Below are 21,664 nucleotides of genomic sequence, written 5' to 3'. Positions count from 1 at the left end.
AATTTCGAACAAGCAAATCGAATATTGTAATAATATAATATTATTACAAATAAATTAAATAGAAACAAACATAAAATTCGAACAAGCAAATCGAATTATTAATATAATAAAATATATTTTATATATTTATTATAAACTTTTGTGTGTATATGGACCATAATATACACGCGTTGCGAGATGTATTGGCCAACTAATTTGATGATGATCATACATTGGATAATGCAACAACCTAAATAATACAATGTTGTACCTGCTTTCAGGTTAATGTTTTATATAAAATTATCAATATATTTAACAAACAAATGCCATTACAAATAATACTTTGATATATATTGTTTATATAAAACTAAGACATTTCGCAGCATTTATTTTAGGTATATAAATACATTTATTGAAGGAATTGATATATGCCAGTAAAATGGTGTATTTTTAATTTCTTTCAATAAAAACATATTTGACCAAATTTAAAACCAATATTATAAAACTCTAAGCGGTGGATCACTCGGCTCATGGGTCGATGAAGAACGCAGCAAACTGTGCGTCATCGTGTGAACTGCAGGACACATGAACATCGACATTTTGAACGCATATCGCAGTCCATGCTGTTATGTACTTTAATTAATTTTATAGTGCTGCTTGGACTACATATGGTTGAGGTTTGTAAGACTATGCTAATTAAGTTGTTTATACAAATTTTATAATAAAATTTTATAAGCATATGGTATATTATTGGATAAAAAGAATTTAATTATTTTATTCATAATATTAACAAATATATGAAAAACATTATCTCACAATAGTAATTAAACTTTGAGAAAAACGAAGAGGAATATTTTCTTTTCAATCAAATAATACTGAGAAATGTCTAGCATAAAATATTATCTAGAATTGTCTCTTATTAATGATTTGAAATATGAAAAACGTTGACAATATTATTATTCTTCGTTAATTCGTTACAAATAAATGCCATTAATATATATATACGTCAGCTTTAAACGAATTTAATAAAATGTTTTATCATTATATATAAAGAATTAATTTAAAATAAAAGATATATACAAAATCAACTCATATTGGACTACCCCCTGAATTTAAGCATATTAATTAGGGGAGGAAAAGAAACTAACAAGGATTTTCTTAGTAGCGGCGAGCGAAAAGAAATCAGTTCAGCACTAAGTCACTTTGTCTATATGGCAAATGTGAGATGCAGTGTATGGAGCGTCAATATTCTAGTATGAGAAATTAACGATTTAAGTCCTTCTTAAATGAGGCCATTTACCCATAGAGGGTGCCAGGCCCGTATAACGTTAATGATTACTAGATGAGTTTTCCAAAGAGTCGTGTTGCTTGATAGTGCAGCACTAAGTGGGTGGTAAACTCCATCTAAAACTAAATATAACCATGAGACCGATAGTAAACAAGTACCGTGAGGGAAAGTTGAAAAGAACTCTGAATAGAGAGTTAAACAGTACGTGAAACTGCTTAGAGGTTAAGCCCGATGAACCTGAATATCCGTTATGGAAAATTCATCATTAAAATTGTAATATTTAAACAATATTATGATAATAGTGTGCATTTTTTCCATATAAGGACATTGTAATCTATTAGCATACCAAATTTATCATAAAATATAACTTATAGTTTATTCAAATTAAATTGCTTGCATTTTAACACAGAATAAATGTTATTAATTTGATAAAGTGCTGATAGATTTATATGAATACAGTGCGTTAATTTTTCGGAATTATATAATGGCATGATTATCATTGATTTTTGTGTTTATTATATGCACTTGTAGGATTAACAATGCGAAAGATTCAGGATACCTTCGGGACCCGTCTTGAAACACGGACCAAGGAGTCTAACATATGTGCAAGTTATTGGGATATAAACCTAATAGCGTAATTAACTTGACTAATAATGGGATTAGTTTTTTAACTATTTATAGCTAATTAACACAATCCCGGCGTTCTATATAGTTATGTATAATGATATTTATATTATTTATGCCTCTAACTGGAACGTACCTTGAGCATATATGCTGTGACCCGAAAGATGGTGAACTATACTTGATCAGGTTGAAGTCAGGGGAAACCCTGATGGAAGACCGAAACAGTTCTGACGTGCAAATCGATTGTCAGAATTGAGTATAGGGGCGAAAGACCAATCGAACCATCTAGTAGCTGGTTCCTTCCGAAGTTTCCCTCAGGATAGCTGGTGCATTTTATATTATATAAAATAATCTTATCTGGTAAAGCGAATGATTAGAGGCCTTAGGGTCGAAACGATCTTACCTATTCTCAAACTTTAAATGGGTAAGAACCTTAACTTTCTTGATATGAAGTTTAAGGTTATGATATAATGTGCCCAGTGGGCCACTTTTGGTAAGCAGAACTGGCGCTGTGGGATGAACCAAACGTAATGTTACGGTGCCCAAATTAACAACTCATGCAGATACCATGAAAGGCGTTGGTTGCTTAAAACAGCAGGACGGTGATCATGGAAGTCGAAATCCGCTAAGGAGTGTGTAACAACTCACCTGCCGAAGCAACTAGCCCTTAAAATGGATGGCGCTTAAGTTGTATACCTATACATTACCGCTAAAGTAGATGATTTATATTACTTGTGATATAAATTTTGAAACTTTAGTGAGTAGGAAGGTACAATGGTATGCGTAGAAGTGTTTGGCGTAAGCCTGCATGGAGCTGCCATTGGTACAGATCTTGGTGGTAGTAGCAAATAATCGAATGAGACCTGGAGGACTGAAGTGGAGAAGGGTTTCGTGTGAACAGTGGTTGATCACGAGTTAGTCGGTCCTAAGTTCAAGGCGAAAGCCGAAAATTTTCAAGTAAAACCAAAAACGCAATATATACAAATCAAGCTAATATAATATACTTGAATAATTTTGAACGAAAGGGAATACGGTTCCAATTCCGTAACCTGTTGAGTATCCGTTTGTTATTAAATATGGGCCTCGTGCTCATCCTGGCAACAGGAACGACCATAAAGAAGCCGTCGAGAGATATCGGAAGAGTTTTCTTTTCTGTTTTATAGCCGTACTACCATGGAAGTCTTTCGCAGAGAGATATGGTAGATGGGCTAGAAGAGCATGACATATACTGTTGTGTCGATATTTTCTCCTCGGACCTTGAAAATTTATGGTGGGGACACGCAAACTTCTCAACAGGCCGTACCAATATCCGCAGCTGGTCTCCAAGGTGAAGAGTCTCTAGTCGATAGAATAATGTAGGTAAGGGAAGTCGGCAAATTAGATCCGTAACTTCGGGATAAGGATTGGCTCTGAAGATTGAGATAGTCGGGCTTGATTGGGAAACAATAACATGGTTTATGTGCTCGTTCTGGGTAAATAGAGTTTCTAGCATTTATGTTAGTTACTTGTTCCCCGGATAGTTAGTTACGTAGCCAATTGTGGAACTTTCTTGCTAAAATTTTTAAGAATACTAATTGGGTCAAACCAATTAGTTCTTATTAATTATAACGATTATCAATTAACAATCAATTCAGAACTGGCACGGACTTGGGGAATCCGACTGTCTAATTAAAACAAAGCATTGTGATGGCCCTAGCGGGTGTTGACACAATGTGATTTCTGCCCAGTGCTCTGAATGTCAAAGTGAAGAAATTCAAGTAAGCGCGGGTCAACGGCGGGAGTAACTATGACTCTCTTAAGGTAGCCAAATGCCTCGTCATCTAATTAGTGACGCGCATGAATGGATTAACGAGATTCCTACTGTCCCTATCTATAGAGATAGATGTACCTCTTAAGGTAGCCAACTGAACGGACGTGCTTTTAGTCGTGCTGCTTAGAGTCGGGTATTTTCGTGAGTTTTCGGCGCTGGAAAGCGTTTAAAATTTGCGGTTTGTGAAGGTGAACGGCTGGTTGTAAGAATCGAGTGGAAAAGTGAGGATAAGGGTGGAAATTCGCAGTTTTTCGAATTGGGAATTTTCCATTGCGCCACGTGCGTTGAGAGAGTGCGCTCTCGCGAGTGCTCTCTGGAGAGAGGCGTTAGGCACAAGTGCGGGATTTCTCTCGTACGATCAGCTGTGCTAGCGGGAGTGTGTACGGACTAAGTGGTTGGTGCCATTGCTAAGTGCTGCCAGATCGCTTGAAATATAATTTGGTGAGTTACTTTACTAAGTTATATTTTTGGGTGGTTGTTTGTTGCCTAGATGTCGTCCGCAATGGACACCATCGAGTCCGGAAGCGAGTCGGCGAGCAGTCGCAGTAGCAGCGCTACAGGTCGGGGTAGGGGTCGCCCTAGAGGGAAACGCGGCCATCAGGGGAAGACCCGCGATGCGTCGCGAGCCAAGGTGCCGGCTGTGGATGGGGCCTCTGGTGGCCCAGAGCCCGTTGTCGAGGAGGATCTTGATTCTCTCGAGATGCCGCCGCCTCCTGCACCCGCTGGTAGGCCCGTTGCCGCCCCTGGCCATACTCCTGACAATGATGCCACCGCATCTGCTGCCGCAAGGATCGCGGATGCTGCTGCCGCCAGGATCGCCGCTGCCGCCGCTGGAGCTGAGGTCGTTGTCCCCTCGCCCGTTGCTCACAAATCGGAGGACTTTGCCATGGAGGTTGTAAAAGCAGGCTCAGGCCGCGTCGCTGAAGAGCTGGCGGCGATAAGGGAGGCATTTGTGTTGCACTCCGCGGCCCGCCTCTCACAGAGCGCCATCAAGGAAGTGATGAGTATCACAGCGAGATACGAGGCGTTGATTTCCGCGCTGAATGTTCGGAACGCCGTGCTTGAAGACCGCTTTAAGCAGTCGGTTAAGACGCTCCCGCCGCCACCCCAGCGACCGGTTCCTGCTGCCACCGCGCCGTCTTATTCAGCTGCATACCCAAGCCTGCCCCAGCCCTCTGCTGCACCGGTCCCACTGCCGCGTAAGCCGCGGGAGACCTGGTCGGCAGTCGTGCACAGCGCGGACCCGAATATCTCGGGGAAGCAGCTCGCTGAGAAGGTGCGAAAGGAGATCGCCCCAGCGCTGGGTGTTCGCGTGCACGAGGTGCGAGGACTGGCACGTGGTGGTGCGGTATACGTACCCCGTCGTCAGGCGAGCTGAAGCAGGTGATGGCCAACAAAAAGTTCCAGGAGGCTGGGCTGCAAATCAGCAGGACCCCACAACTGAAGCCGAGGATAGAGATCCGGGATGTGGACACCGCCCACAAGCCCGAGGACTTTATGGCGGAGTTGTATAAAAACAACTTTGCCGACAGGATGGAACTGGCGGAGTTCAAGAAGGCTGTGCGTCTGGAAAAGCCCTGGTCGCAGGCCAATGGCGCCACGGTGACCGTGACGCTGGAGGTCGACCCAGTGGGCTTGGACGTTCTCGACGGAGCAAAGGCATACATAGGATGGTTTGCCTACAACTGCCGTGCCTTGGTACGAACCTACGCCTGCCACAGGTGTGTTGGTTTCGACCACAAGGTTGCGAGCTGCAGGATGTCCGAGAAGGACAAGTGTGCCGACAGTGCGGGCAGGTTGGCCACAGTGCGCGGGGCTGTCCCAACCCTGTGGACTGCCGAAATTGCCGCTTCAAGGGCTACCCGTCAGCACATCACATGCTGTCTGCTGGGTGCCCTGTGTATGCGGCGGTGCTGGCGCGGGTGAATGCTAGACACTAACCATGTTTAGCTTCATCCAGGCAAACTGTGGCAAAGGACGAGCTGCGACCATCGAGCTCGGAGTCCGATTGCGTGAAAGCAGGTGCCTGTTCGCACTGTTGCAGGAGCCCTACGTCGATGTGAGCAACGGGAGGATGGATGAGCTGCCGGAAGGTATCAGGAGCTTTACCGATAGGAAAGGAAAGGCAGCCATCCTAGTGAATCACCAGGATGTCATCTGTATGCAAGTGGAGCCCCTCACCACGGATTACGGCGTATGCGTGAAAATTATAGGAGGATTTGGCTCAATCCTTCTATGCTCCGCATATTGCCAGTTTGATGGCGACTTACCCTTGTACCTCACGTACTTGGATGCGGTCCTGCTGCTGGCCAGCAGAACTCCCGCAATCCTTGGCCTTGATGCGAATGCAGCATCCCCCATGTGGTTTAGCAAGCTTCCTCCCAACGCGGAGGGACTTGCTAACTACAATCGGGGTGAGCTGCTGTCTCTGTGGATTGTGGAAAAGGGAGCTGCGGTTCTAAACCAGCCAAGTCGGTGTATACGTTCGAGTCCATGAACGGACGGAGCGACATCGACGTGACGATCGCCAACACTGCAGGATCTATGCTGGCCACATATGAGTGGAGAGTGGACAATTGGGAGTTAAGTGACCACAACATCATTACTGTTGTGGCCAACTTGACGACCGATACAGCCGTTGAGAGCCTAGCTCCGGTGCCGTCCTGGAACTTCTCCAATGCACGTTGGCGGTTGTTCGAGCAGGAAATGGTGAGTAGGGCAGCCGAACTTCCGGAAGACTTCTCAGAATCGCCGCTGGACCAACAAGTCTCTACCCTTCGCAGGATCGTCCACGAAGTGTGCGATCTTGTTTTGGGTAGGAGGACGGCAGGATCGCCGAGATCCAGACCAGGTTGGTGGACCGCTGACCTAAGCGCGATGCGCCGCGATGTCAGGAGACTTAGGCGCCGTCTTCAGGATGCCAGACGTCGTCGTCACGATGACGTGGCCGAGCTAATTGTGGTCGAGCTGAGACGTACCTCAGCCGCCTACAAGAAGCTCATCCTGAGGACAAATGAGGACAGCTGGAGACGCTTCGTGGGAGAAAATTCACACGATCCCTGGGGCGCGTCTACAAGATGTGCCGAGGTCGCAAGAAACGGACGGAGATTGGGTGCCTTCGCGTTAATGGCGAGCTGGTCACCAATTGGGGTGACTGTGCGCGTGTGCTCCTCCGCAACTTCTTTCCGGTTGCGGAGTCCGATGCACCGATTGCCATAGCGGAGGAACTCCCACCGCCACTGGAAGTTTCTGAGGTTGGTGCTTGTGTCGCCAGGTTGAAGAGCAAACGCTCGCCTGGCATGGACGGCATCAACGGAACGATTTGCAAGGCTGTGTGGCGCGCCATACCTCAGCACCTAACGGCGATATATTCCAACTGCATCCGGTCGGGGTACTTCCCTGCAGAGTGGAAATGCCCACGTGTTGTGGCTCTGCTCAAGGGACCCGACAAGGACAGGTGTGAGCCATCGTCGTACCGCGGAATTTGCCTACTTCCGGTCTTCGGTAAGGTGCTAGAGGCCATAATGGTTGATCGTGTGAGAGAAGTTCTTCCGGAAGGCTGCAGATGGCAGTTCGGTTTTCGTCAAGGACGTTGTGTGGAGGATGCTTGGATGCACGTGAAGAGCAGTGTTCACGCCAGCCCGGCGAGATACGTGCTCGGCATTTTCGTGGACTTCAAGGGAGCCTTCGACAACGTGGAGTGGAGTGCTGCACTGCGCCGATTGGCCGAGTTGGGATGCCGAGAGATGAGCTTGTGGCAGAGCTTCTTCTCCGGCAGGAGCGCAGAAATCCGAAGCAGTTACGAGACCGTTAATGTCCCGGTAACTAGAGGTTGTCCGCAGGGGTCAATCAGCGGCCCATTTATTTGGGACCTGCTGATGGATGTACTGCTACGACGCCTTGAGTCGTACTGCACACTGAGTGCGTACGCGGATGATCTGCTGCTTCTCGTCGAGGGAAACTCCCGGCTCGCGCTGGAGACAAAAGGAGCGCAACTAATGTCCATCGTTGAAACGTGGGGGATGGAAGTCGGCGTTGCCGTTTCCACCAGCAAGACGGTTATTATGCTGCTAAAGGAACCAAGAAAGCTACTCGCTCGTGGCCCGAATGGAGTGCTTCGACGCACACCTGCGGTAAAATTTGCTGGAGCAAACTTACCGTATGTTAGCAGCTGCCGGTACCTTGGCATCACAGTCAGCGAAGGCTTGAAATTCCTCGAGCACGTCAGAAATCTCCGACAGCGTATGACTGGAGTCGTTGCAGCATTGGCGCGTGTGCTTCGAGCAGACTGGGGCCTCAGTCCTCGAGCCAGGCGGACCATTTATGCCGGACTCATGGTGCCCTGTGCACTGTTTGGTGCCTCGGTATGGTATGTCACTACGACGCGGCAAGAAGTGGCCAGAGAGCACCTCATTGCCTGCCAGAGGCTTATCCTTCTTGGATGCCTTCCGGTATGCCGAACAGTGTCCACTGTGGCACTGCAGGTTCTTGCTGGCGTTCCCCCGTTTGATTTGGCTGCTATGCAAATGGCAGTTAAATACAAGCTTAAGCGTGGATACCCGTTGGAGGATTACGATCTGCTGTATAGTGAAGACCTCACTGGTCTAAGCTGGGAAGAGAAGATGGTGCGTATGGAGCAGTGCCTACTGCACAGATGGCAAGACAGATGGGATGACGTAGATGCATCCGGACGGGTGACCTACAAGTTCATTTCAGATGTGACTTTTGCATTTCGGAATCCACACTTTGGATTCCCGATGCGCACCGGATTTTTAATCACAGGACACGGATCGTTGAACGCATTTCTGTATAGCAGAACGCTCTCGGACTCTGCCGCATGCTCATGTGGCGATCCATTTGAGGATTGGCAGCACGTCTTGTGTGACTGCCCCCTCTATGCAGATTTGCGCGACCTCGATGGACTTGGAGTGCAGCGAAATGGCGAAAACCGAACGTTTGGAAGGATTCTGGAGGATGAGGACAGGACTCGACGACTCAATGTGTTTGCTGATGAGGCGTTCCGCAGGAGAAGGGACTTTTAGTCCATTTACTCTGCTGTGTGGCTAGCGGCGAAGAATACTACCACAGCTTGTCATAGCTTGTCGTAGGAGGCGACTAATATGACATGGGTGCCCTATCCGAGCTTGTCGGAGCTTAAGGGGTGAGGCCTACCGATCCTGTAATTTCGGTACCACGGGTTGAGCAGCTGTCCAAGGCTGCTCATTGAGGTCGGCCCCCATGTGGGAGTATCGTGGTGGCTGTGGTTGACACCCATATGCGGGTAGAGCCTTCGGGTTCGACGTGGAGTTGCGTCATACAACTCGGGTGCTGTGACCCAAAGATCAGTAGGGATTTAGATAGATCCCGCTCCTCAGCAAGGGGGAATGCTTGCCCGACAAGTAAGCATTCGAATTGCTACCGGGGTGGTTGCTATGTACATAGCTATAGCTTCTAGTCCGGGGCGTTGGTCTGGCGCTTAACCTAGACACATTGCACTATACACTCACTTGTGGGTGTATAAGAGTGCCGTGGTTGTAATCCCTTCAGTGTGGAACATGCCACGTTAAATAAGAGCGGAGGGATCCGATTCACACACACTGTCCCTATCTACTATCTAGCGAAACCACAGCCAAGGGAACGGGCTTGGAATAATTAGCGGGGAAAGAAGACCCTTTTGAGCTTGACTCTAATCTGGCAGTGTAAGGAGACATAAGAGGTGTAGAATAAGTGGGAGATATTAGACTTCGGTTTGGTATCGTCAATGAAATACCACTACTCTTATTGTTTCCTTACTTACTTGATTAAATGGAACGTGTATCATTTCCTAGCCATTATACGGATATATTTATTATATCTTATGGTATTGGGTTTTGATGCAAGCTTCTTGATCAAAGTATCACGAGTTTGTTATATAATCGCAAACAAATTCTTTAATAAAACGGTGCATTTATGTATTTTTGATTTGAAAATTTGGTATAACTCCAATTACTCAGGTATGATCCAATTCAAGGACATTGCCAGGTAGGGAGTTTGACTGGGGCGGTACATCTCTCAAATAATAACGGAGGTGTCCCAAGGCCAGCTCAGTGCGGACAGAAACCACACATAGAGCAAAAGGGCAAATGCTGACTTGATCTCGGTGTTCAGTACACACAGGGACAGCAAAAGCTCGGCCTATCGATCCTTTTGGTTTAAAGAGTTTTTAACAAGAGGTGTCAGAAAAGTTACCATAGGGATAACTGGCTTGTGGCGGCCAAGCGTTCATAGCGACGTCGCTTTTTGATCCTTCGATGTCGGCTCTTCCTATCATTGTGAAGCAAAATTCACCAAGCGTTGGATTGTTCACCCATGCAAGGGAACGTGAGCTGGGTTTAGACCGTCGTGAGACAGGTTAGTTTTACCCTACTAATGACAAAACGTTGTTGCGACAGCATTCCTGCGTAGTACGAGAGGAACCGCAGGTACGGACCAATGGCACAATACTTGTTCGAGCGAACAGTGGTATGACGCTACGTCCGTTGGATTATGCCTGAACGCCTCTAAGGTCGTATCCGTGCTGGACTGCAATGATAAATAAGGGGCAATTTGCATTGTATGGCTTCTAAACCATTTAAAGTTTATAATTTACTTTATAAACGACAATGGATGTGATGCCAATGTAATTTGTAACATAGTAAATTGGGAGGATCTTCGATCACCTGATGCCGCGCTAGTTACATATAAAAGCATTATTTAATACAATGACAAAGCCTAGAATCAATTGTAAACGACTTTTGTAACAGGCAAGGTGTTGTAAGTGGTTGAGCAGCTGCCATACTGCGATCCACTGAAGCTTATCCTTTGCTTGATGATTCGATAATAAACATAAATTTAATTGTGTTTATTTTGTTTGGCTTTTTTAAGTCAGAATATATATATATATAAAATATATATATATAAAATAATAATTATATTTAAATAAATTTTATTTAAATATATTTAACAATGGTAGCCATATGTATCGTCATCCTATTAGTGACGCGTATAAAAATATTCTAAGTCCGAACATGCAAATAAGAGACATATGCAAGTATATGTACTTCTTAAGGTAGCCAACTGAATCGTCATCCTATTAGTGACGTGTATACAAATATTCTAAGTCCGAACATACAAGTAAGAGACATATGCAAGTATATGTACCTCTTAAGGTAGCCAACTGAATCGTCATCCTATTAGTGACGCGTATACAAATATTCTAAGTCCGAACATACAAGTAAGAGACATATGCAAGTATATGTACCTCTTAAGGTAGCCAACTGAATCGTCATCCTATTAGTGACGTGTATAAAAATATTCTAAGTCCGAACATACAAGTAAGAGACATATGCAAGTATATGTACCTCTTAAGGTAGCCAACTGAATCGTCATCCTATTAGTGACGTGTATAAAAATATTCTAAGTCCGAACATGCAAGTAAGAGACATATGCAAGTCAATGTTCCTCTTAAAATAGATGATTGAATCGTCATCCTATTAGTGACGTGTATAAAAATATTCCAAGTCCAAACATGAGTTATATGGATATGAAAATAATATTAAGTTCTAGTATGGATATGAAAAAAATGAGTTATATGGATATGGGAAAAATAACAAGTTCTAGTATGGATATGAAAAAAATGAGTTATGTGGATATGGGAAAAATAATAAGTTCTAGTATGGATATGAAAAAAAAATGAGTTATATGGATATGGAAAAGAATACAGAGTTCTAGTATGGATATGGAAAAATGAGTTATATGAATATGGGAAAAATGATAAGTTCTAGTATGGATATGAAAAAATATTGAGTTATATGGATATTAAAGAAATAATAAGTTCTAGTATGGATATGGAATAAAATGAGTTATATAGATATGGCAAAAAATTTAATGTTCTAGTATGGATATGAAAAAAATTAGTTATATGAATATGGGAAAATTTATAAGTTCTAGTATGGATATGGGAAAAATAATAAGTTCTAGTATGGATATAAAAAAATATTGAGTTATATGGATATTAAAGAAATAATAAGTTCTAGTATGGATATGGAAAAAATTAGTTATATTGATATGCTAAATAATGAGTTATATGCATATGGGAAAAATACTAAGTTGTAGTATGGATATGGGAAGAATACTGAGTTCTAGTATGGATATGGGAAAAATAATCAGTTCTAGTATGGATATGAAAAAATATTGAGTTTTATGGATATTGAAGAGATAATAAGCTCTAGTATGGATATGGAAAAAATTAATTATATTGTAATAGTAAATAATAAGTTATATGGATATAGGAAGAAAATTAGGTTCTAGTATGGATATGAAAAAAATTAGTTCTATGGATATGGGAAAAATAAAAAGTTCTGGTATGGATATGGAAAAATATTAAGTTATATGGATATTAAAGAAATAATAAGTTCTAGGTATGGATATGGAATAAAATGAGTTGTAGAGATATGGCAAAAAATATAATGTTCTAGTATGGATATGAAAAAAATTAGTTATATGAATATGGGAAAATTTATAAGTTCTAGTATGGATATGGGAAAAAGAATAAGTTCTAGTATGGATATGAAAAAATATTGAGTTATATGAATATTAAAGAAATAATAAGTTCTAGTATGAATATGGAAAAATATTATTTATATTGATATGGTAAATAATGATTTATATGGATATGGGATAAATACTAAATTCTAGTGTGGATATGGAAAAAACGAGTTATATGGATATGGGAAAAATAATAAGTTCAAGTATGGATATGGAAAAAAATTAGTTTAATAGTTATAGGTATGGAAAAAAAATTAATTATATAGATATAGAACAAAAAATAAGTTATATGGATATGGTGGCATCAGTACGAAATATGCCCAATTTACATACACCGGAGCCGCAGTACGATAAATACCCAATATTTAGACGTCGTGGCCAAAAACATATATAGGGAGGCAGTGCTCGCCGACCGGCCGTATTGTTCAAAATTTATGTTTATCATATTATTTTGGCAATGCTATATATAAATGATATCTTATACATATAATTCAATTATAGCGATATGGAAATACCATATTATATGTATAAAGAAAAAAAATGTATAATAAAATATACATTGACATACAAATATGGCTAGTTGTATGGATATGCCGTATTCATTATATGGATACGGCATATAGATTATATAAATATGACCAAAAAATATTTTATATTGATATGGCAAATAAAGAAATTACTTGAATATGGAAATAAAAGAAGTTATATTGATATGGAAGAAAATAATGAGTCATATAGATATGTTGGCATCAGTACGAAATATGCCCAATTTACATACACCGGGGCCGCAGTACGAAAAATACCCAATATTTAGACGTCGTGGCCAAAAACATATATAGGGAGGCAGTGCTCGCCGACCGGCCGTATTGTTCAAAATTTATGTTTATCATATTATTTTGGCAATGCTATATATAAATGATATCTTATACATATAATTCAATTATAGCGATATGGAAATACCATATTATATGTATAAAGAAAAAAAATGTATAATAAAATATACATTGACATACAAATATGGCTAGTTGTATGGATATGCCGTATTCATTATATGGATACGGCATATAGATTATATAAATATGACCAAAAAATATTTTATATTGATATGGCAAATAAAGAAATTACTTGAATATGGAAATAAAAGAAGTTATATTGATATGGAAGAAAATAATGAGTCATATAGATATGTTGGCATCAGTACGAAATATGCCCAATTTACATACACCGGGGCCGCAGTACGAAAAATACCCAATATTTAGACGTCGTGGCCAAAAACATATATAGGGAGGCAGTGCTCGCCGACCGGCCGTATTGTTCAAAATTTATGTTTATCATATTATTTTGGCAATGCTATATATAAATGATATCTTATACATATAATTCAATTATAGCGATATGGAAATACCATATTATATGTATAAAGAAAAAAAATGTATAATAAAATATACATTGACATACAAATATGGCTAGTTGTATGGATATGCCGTATTCATTATATGGATACGGCATATAGATTATATGGATATGACCAAAAAATAATTCATAAAGAAATTATATGAATATGGCAGAAATAATTGGTTATATTAATATGATCAAATAATACTTTATATAAAAAAGTGAATATCTTTGGTTGGGTGGCAAAGAGAATTAAATATGCCCGATATATAGACGTCGTGGCCAAAAACTACTATAGGGTGAAGTGCTTGTCTGTTGGTCTATATATATACATATAATATTTTATGCGTACACATTATTATTATAGATAGTTAATATCTATCGTATGGGTGGCAAACGGAATTAAATAATTTCGATATTTAGACGTCGTGGCCAAAAACTACTATAGGATGGTCAGTGGTTGTCCACCAATTAATTATTGAACAAACCATATGAATATCATATGCTGTTGTCAATATAATGTATATCAATAATAATAAAAAATAAGGATGGTACAGTAAGTAGTCCATCTACTATTGAACAAAATATATTATAATATATACTTTTGTTATCAATAGAACAACATATATTAAAATCAAAATATTATCCGTATAAATTTGTTTCTTAAATGAAATTAAGACTTGGCTACGCGGTTAATATTATAAACCCATGATAATAAGGTGAAACAGAGGTCAAGTTTCTATTATATATAGAATAACAAATTGTTTCCGACTTTTATCGTTAATCTTTGGTGGCAGGTATATATGATAATTTATATTAAATTATTATATCCCCTGTCGTTTGGGCACAGAGTATCGCTTGCCGGTACAATGTGTTTACAAAAAGCATTATAATAAAATATAATTGCAATATTAGTGATCAAAATAATTTCATATGCGCTCGGTTTTATATCATATATTACCAGAGAGTTATATGGAAAAGATAAATTTTAAATTTATCATCAAAATGCAAATGATTTAACTCAATATTTATATTGGTTAAACAAAAATTGTACATGTGTGGATACAATAATTATGTATGTTGAACAAAAATGATATTTTAGAATGAAATATGTATATATAATATAATAAAAACTTATAGAAAGAACAATATATATTGAAAATTGTGTTATAAAAAAGTTGTACTTTTTCTTTAACATCAATTATAAACTTGTTATATTAGTGGCGAAACAAGTAAAAATTAAAGAACGTATACGAATGCCATATAAAAATGGCCGTATTCGAATTAAAATAGAATTATTTCACAAAGCAAAAAAAAAATATTGAATTAAAATCAATATTTAAGAAAAACCGAACATATAATATGGAAATAAAATCTATTATATTTATATTACTAATTTCTATTCAAAAAATATGAATGAAATATGAACGAAAACATTATTCTGGTTGATCCTGCCAGTAGTTATATGCTTGTCTCAAAGATTAAGCCATGCATGTCTAAGTACACACGAATTAAAAGTGAAACCGCAAAAGGCTCATTATATCAGTTATGGTTCCTTAGATCGTTAACAGTTACTTGGATAACTGTGGTAATTCTAGAGCTAATACATGCAATTAAAACATGAACCTTATGGGACATGTGCTTTTATTAGGCTAAAACCAAGCGATCGCAAGATCGTTATATTGGTTGAACTCTAGATAACATGCAGATCGTATGGTCTTGTACCGACGACAGATCTTTCAAATGTCTGCCCTATCAACTTTTGATGGTAGTATCTAGGACTACCATGGTTGCAACGGGTAACGGGGAATCAGGGTTCGATTCCGGAGAGGGAGCCTGAGAAACGGCTACCACATCTAAGGAAGGCAGCAGGCGCGTAAATTACCCACTCCCAGCTCGGGGAGGTAGTGACGAAAAATAACAATACAGGACTCATATCCGAGGCCCTGTAATTGGAATGAGTACACTTTAAATCCTTTAACAAGGACCAATTGGAGGGCAAGTCTGGTGCCAGCAGCCGCGGTAATTCCAGCTCCAATAGCGTATATTAAAGTTGTTGCGGTTAAAACGTTCGTAGTTGAACTTGTGCTTCATACGGGTAGTACAACTTACAATTGTGGTTAGTACTATACCTTTATGTATGTAAGCGTATTACCGGTGGAGTTCTTATATGTGTTTAAATACTTGTATTTTTTCATATGTTCCTCCTATTTAAAAACCTGCATTAGTGCTCTTAAACGAGTGTTATTGTGGGCCGGTACAATTACTTTGAACAAATTAGAGTGCTTAAAGCAGGCTTCAAATGCCTGAATATTCTGTGCATGGGATAATGAAATAAGACCTCTGTTCTGCTTTCATTGGTTTTCAGATCAAGAGGTAATGATTAATAGAAGCAGTTTGGGGGCATTAGTATTACGACGCGAGAGGTGAAATTCTTGGACCGTCGTAAGACTAACTTAAGCGAAAGCATTTGCCAAAGATGTTTTCATTAATCAAGAACGAAAGTTAGAGGTTCGAAGGCGATCAGATACCGCCCTAGTTCTAACCATAAACGATGCCAGCTAGCAATTGGGTGTAGCTACTTTTATGGCTCTCTCAGTCGCTTCCCGGGAAACCAAAGCTTTTGGGCTCCGGGGGAAGTATGGTTGCAAAGCTGAAACTTAAAGGAATTGACGGAAGGGCACCACCAGGAGTGGAGCCTGCGGCTTAATTTGACTCAACACGGGAAAACTTACCAGGTCCGAACATAAGTGTGTAAGACAGATTGATAGCTCTTTCTCGAATCTATGGGTGGTGGTGCATGGCCGTTCTTAGTTCGTGGAGTGATTTGTCTGGTTAATTCCGATAACGAACGAGACTCAAATATATTAAATAGATATCTTCAGGATTATGGTGTTGAAGCTTATATAGCCTTCATTCATGGTGGCAGTAAAATGTTTATTGTGTTTGAATGTGTTTATATAAGTGGAGCCGTACCTGTTGGTTTGTCCCATTATAAGGACACTAGCTTCTTAAATGGACAAATTGCGTCTAGCAATAATGAGATTGAGCAATAACAGGTCTGTGATGCCCTTAGATGTCCTGGGCTGCACGCGCGCTACAATGAAAGTATCAACGTGTATTTCCTAGACCGAGAGGTCCGGGTAAACCGCTGAACCACTTTCATGCTTGGGATTGTGAACTGAAACTGTTCACATGAACTTGGAATTCCCAGTAAGTGTGAGTCATTAACTCGCATTGATTACGTCCCTGCCCTTTGTACATACCGCCCGTCGCTACTACCGATTGAATTATTTAGTGAGGTCTCCGGACGTGATCACTGTGACGCCTTGTGTGTTACGGTTGTTTCGCAAAAGTTGACCGAACTTGATTATTTAGAGGAAGTAAAAGTCGTAACAAGGTTTCCGTAGGTGAACCTGCGGAAGGATCATTATTGTATAATATCCTTACCGTTAATAAAAAAATTTGTTAATACAAATTTAATACAAATTACCAATATATATATATATACATAATAATTATAATAATAATTATACCAAAAATATGATCTTAAAAGTAAAAGATCAAATAAATTTCGAACAAGCAAATCGAAATATTGTAATAATATAATATTATTACAAATAAATTAAATAGAAACAAACTAAAATTCGAACAAGCAAATCGAATTATTAATATAATAAAATATATTTTATATATTTATTATAAACTTTTGTGTGTATATGGACCATAATATACACGCGTTGCGAGATGTATTGGCCAACTAATTTGATGATGATCATACATTGGATAATGCAACAACCTAAAATATACAATGTTGTACCTGGTTTCAGGTTAATGTTTTATATAAAATTATCAATATATATTAACAAACAAATGCCATTACAAATAATACTTTGATATATATTGTTTATATAAAACTAAGACATTTCGCAGCATTTATTTTAGGTATATAAATACATTTATTGAAGGAATTGATATATGCCAGTAAAATGGTGTATTTTTAATTTCTTTCAATAAAAACATATTTGACCAAATTTAAAACCAATATTATAAAACTCTAAGCGGTGGATCACTCGGCTCATGGGTCGATGAAGAACGCAGCAAACTGTGCGTCATCGTGTGAACTGCAGGACACATGAACATCGACATTTTGAACGCATATCGCAGTCCATGCTGTTATGTACTTTAATTAATTTTATAGTGCTGCTTGGACTACATATGGTTGAGGGTTGTAAGACTATGCTAATTAAGTTGTTTATACAAATTTTATAATAAAATTTTATAAGCATATGGTATATTATTGGATAAAAATAATTTAATTATTTTATTCATAATATTAACAAATATATGAAAAACATTATCTCACAATAGTAATTAAACTTTGAGAAAAACGAAGAGGAATATTTTCTTTTTCAATCAAATAATACTGAGAAATGTCTAGCATAAAATATTATCTAGAATTGTCTCTTATTAATGATTTGAAATATGAAAAACGTTGACAATATCATTATTCTTCGTTAATTCGTTACAAATAAATGCCATTAATATATATATACGTCAGCTTTAAACGAATTTAATAAAATGTTTTATCATTATATATAAAGAATTAATTGCAAATAAAAGTTATATACAACCTCAACTCATATGGGACTACCCCCTGAATTTAAGCATATTAATTAGGGGAGGAAAAGAAACTAACAAGGATTTTCTTAGTAGCGGCGAGCGAAAAGAAATCAGTTCAGCACTAAGTCACTTTGTCTATATGGCAAATGTGAGATGCAGTGTATGGAGCGTCAATATTCTAGTATGAGAAATTAACGATTTAAGTCCTTCTTAAATGAGGCCATTTACCCATAGAGGGTGCCAGGCCCGTATAACGTTAATGATTACTAGATGATGTTTCCAAAGAGTCGTGTTGCTTGATAGTGCAGCACTAAGTGGGTGGTAAACTCCATCTAAAACTAAATATAACCATGAGACCGATAGTAAACAAGTACCGTGAGGGAAAGTTGAAAAGAACTCTGAATAGAGAGTTAAACAGTACGTGAAACTGCTTAGAGGTTAAGCCCGATGAACCTGAATATCCGTTATGGAAAATTCATCATTAAAATTGTAATATTTAAACAATATTATGATAATAGTGTGCATTTTTTCCATATAAGGACATTGTAATCTATTAGCATACCAAATTTATCATAAAATATAACTTATAGTTTATTCAAATTAAATTGCTTGCATTTTAACACAGAATAAATGTTATTAATTTGATAAAGTGCTGATAGATTTATATGAATACAGTGCGTTAATTTTTCGGAATTATATAATGGCATGATTATCATTGATTTTTGTGTTTATTATATGCACTTGTAGGATTAACAATGCGAAAGATTCAGGATACCTTCGGGACCCGTCTTGAAACACGGACCAAGGAGTCTAACATATGTGCAAGTTATTGGGATATAAACCTAATAGCGTAATTAACTTGACTAATAATGGGATTAGTTTTTTAACTATTTATAGCTAATTAACACAATCCCGGGGCGTTCTATATAGTTATGTATAATGATATTTATATTATTTATGCCTCTAACTGGAACGTACCTTGAGCATATATGCTGTGACCCGAAAGATGGTGAACTATACTTGATCAGGTTGAAGTCAGGGGAAACCCTGATGGAAGACCGAAACAGTTCTGACGTGCAAATCGATTGTCAGAATTGAGTATAGGGGCGAAAGACCAATCGAACCATCTAGTAGCTGGTTCCTTCCGAAGTTTCCCTCAGGATAGCTGGTGCATTTTAATATTATATAAAATAATCTTATCTGGTAAAGCGAATGATTAGAGGCCTTAGGGTCGAAACGATCTTAACCTATTCTCAAACTTTAAATGGGTAAGAACCTTAACTTTCTTGATATGAAGTTTAAGGTTATGATATAATGTGCCCAGTGGGCCACTTTTGGTAAGCAGAACTGGCGCTGTGGGATGAACCAAACGTAATGTTACGGTGCCCAAATTAACAACTCATGCAGATACCATGAAAGGCGTTGGTTGCTTAAAACAGCAGGACGGTGATCATGGAAGTCGAAATCCGCTAAGGAGTGTGTAACAACTCACCTGCCGAAGCAACTAGCCCTTAAAATGGATGGCGCTTAAGTTGTATACCTATACATTACCGCTAAAGTAGATGATTTATATTACTTGTGATATAAATTTTGAAACTTTAGTGAGTAGGAAGGTACAATGGTATGCGTAGAAGTGTTTGGCGTAAGCCTGCATGGAGCTGCCATTGGTACAGATCTTGGTGGTAGTAGCAAATAATCGAATGAGACCTTGGAGGACTGAAGTGGAGAAGGGTTTCGTGTGAACAGTGGTTGATCACGAGTTAGTCGGTCCTAAGTTCAAGGCGAAAGCCGAAAATTTTCAAGTAAAACCAAAAACGCAATATATACAAATCAAGCTAATATAATATACTTGAATAATTTTGAACGAAAGGGAATACGGTTCCAATTCCGTAACCTGTTGAGTATCCGTTTGTTATTAAATATGGGCCTCGTGCTCATCCTGGCAACAGGAACGACCATAAAGAAGCCGTCGAGAGATATCGGAAGAGTTTTCTTTTCTGTTTTATAGCCGTACTACCATGGAAGTCTTTCGCAGAGAGATATGGTAGATGGGCTAGAAGAGCATGACATATACTGTTGTGTCGATATTTTCTCCTCGGACCTTGAAAATTTATGGTGGGGACACGCAAACTTCTCAACAGGCCGTACCAATATCCGCAGCTGGTCTCCAAGGTGAAGAGTCTCTAGTCGATAGAATAATGTAGGTAAGGGAAGTCGGCAAATTAGATCCGTAACTTCGGGATAAGGATTGGCTCTGAAGATTGAGATAGTCGGGCTTGATTGGGAAACAATAACATGGTTTATGTGCTCGTTCTGGGTAAATAGAGTTTCTAGCATTTATGTTAGTTACTTGTTCCCCGGATAGTTAGTTACGTAGCCAATTGTGGAACTTTCTTGCTAAAATTTTTAAGAATACTAATTGGGTCAAACCAATTAGTTCTTATTAATTATAACGATTATCAATTAACAATCAATTCAGAACTGGCACGGACTTGGGGAATCCGACTGTCTAATTAAAACAAAGCATTGTGATGGCCCTAGCGGGTGTTGACACAATGTGATTTCTGCCCAGTGCTCTGAATGTCAAAGTGAAGAAATTCAAGTAAGCGCGGGTCAACGGCGGGAGTAACTATGACTCTCTTAAGGTAGCCAAATGCCTCGTCATCTAATTAGTGACGCGCATGAATGGATTAACGAGATTCCTACTGTCCCTATCTACTACAGTCGATTTTGGATTGCTCGAGTGAGCAGACGTGTGTTTTCGTGCGCTCCGTTAGTTAATTCAAAAACAACAGTCCCCGGTTAGCTACATAGCTGAAACTAGCACCAAAATTCGTGTTTATTGCCTGTGAAAACGTTTTCGGTTTTTTCTGCATGAAAAACTGTGCGGTTGAGTGATATTTCGCGTTTTTCATTTTGTGAATTTTGTTTTCATATTTGCCTCATTTAGGCATATTTTATTTGACAGTTGTCTGAAAGGTAATTGTGACTTTGCTATTTGTCATATATTTGGTACGGAAATTGGACAAAGGTGTGTGACTTTGATAAGTGGTTCGAGCATTGGAATTTCAGCAAATCAGCTGATTGGGATACCAGATCAGCAAAATAGAGTCGGGGTTCCATCCAATATGGATGTTAGCGAGTCTGGGAGTGAACATGGGAGCAGCCGCAGTTCAGCCCGTGGAAGGACCGTGCGCGCTAGGGGAAAACGCAGTATGGGGCCGCCGAGAGATGCATCACGGGCAAAGGTTCCAGCTATTGGTGGGACAAAGGACACGCCAGTGTCTTTAGATGAAGAAAATGAGCCATTATGGATGGAGATGCCGAGTGCTGCTGCGATTGCCGCAAGTTCAGCTGACCCTGTGAATGCTGCTCTGAAC

At 39.5% G+C, this 21,664-nt stretch overlaps 2 non-coding genes and 3 pseudogenes across 2 annotated transcripts; all 5 read left to right on the top strand.

Moving 5' to 3' along the window:
• Positions 1 to 482: 482 nt before the first annotated feature.
• LOC138913976 (5.8S ribosomal RNA) lies at positions 483 to 635 on the top strand (annotated as a pseudogene).
• A 423-nt stretch (positions 636 to 1,058) lies between these two features.
• On the top strand, positions 1,059 to 3,807 carry LOC138913975 (large subunit ribosomal RNA; annotated as a pseudogene).
• Positions 3,808 to 15,099: 11,292 nt separating this feature from the next.
• LOC123002466 (small subunit ribosomal RNA) lies at positions 15,100 to 17,094 on the top strand. Its single transcript, XR_006412100.2, has one exon. It is a non-coding gene; the product is annotated as a small subunit ribosomal RNA (ribosomal RNA).
• A 620-nt stretch (positions 17,095 to 17,714) lies between these two features.
• On the top strand, positions 17,715 to 17,893 carry LOC123002465 (5.8S ribosomal RNA). Its single transcript, XR_006412099.1, has one exon. It is a non-coding gene; the product is annotated as a 5.8S ribosomal RNA (ribosomal RNA).
• Positions 17,894 to 18,291: 398 nt separating this feature from the next.
• Positions 18,292 to 21,058, top strand: LOC138913977 (large subunit ribosomal RNA; annotated as a pseudogene).
• Positions 21,059 to 21,664: the final 606 nt, after the last annotated feature.

Source organism: Drosophila takahashii, unplaced genomic scaffold, assembly GCF_030179915.1.
Source record: "Drosophila takahashii strain IR98-3 E-12201 unplaced genomic scaffold, DtakHiC1v2 scaffold_101, whole genome shotgun sequence".
Taxonomy (NCBI): Eukaryota; Metazoa; Arthropoda; class Insecta; order Diptera; family Drosophilidae; genus Drosophila; species Drosophila takahashii.
Note: the sequence above shows the minus strand (reverse complement) of the source record. Positions and strands in the feature narration are given on the sequence as shown.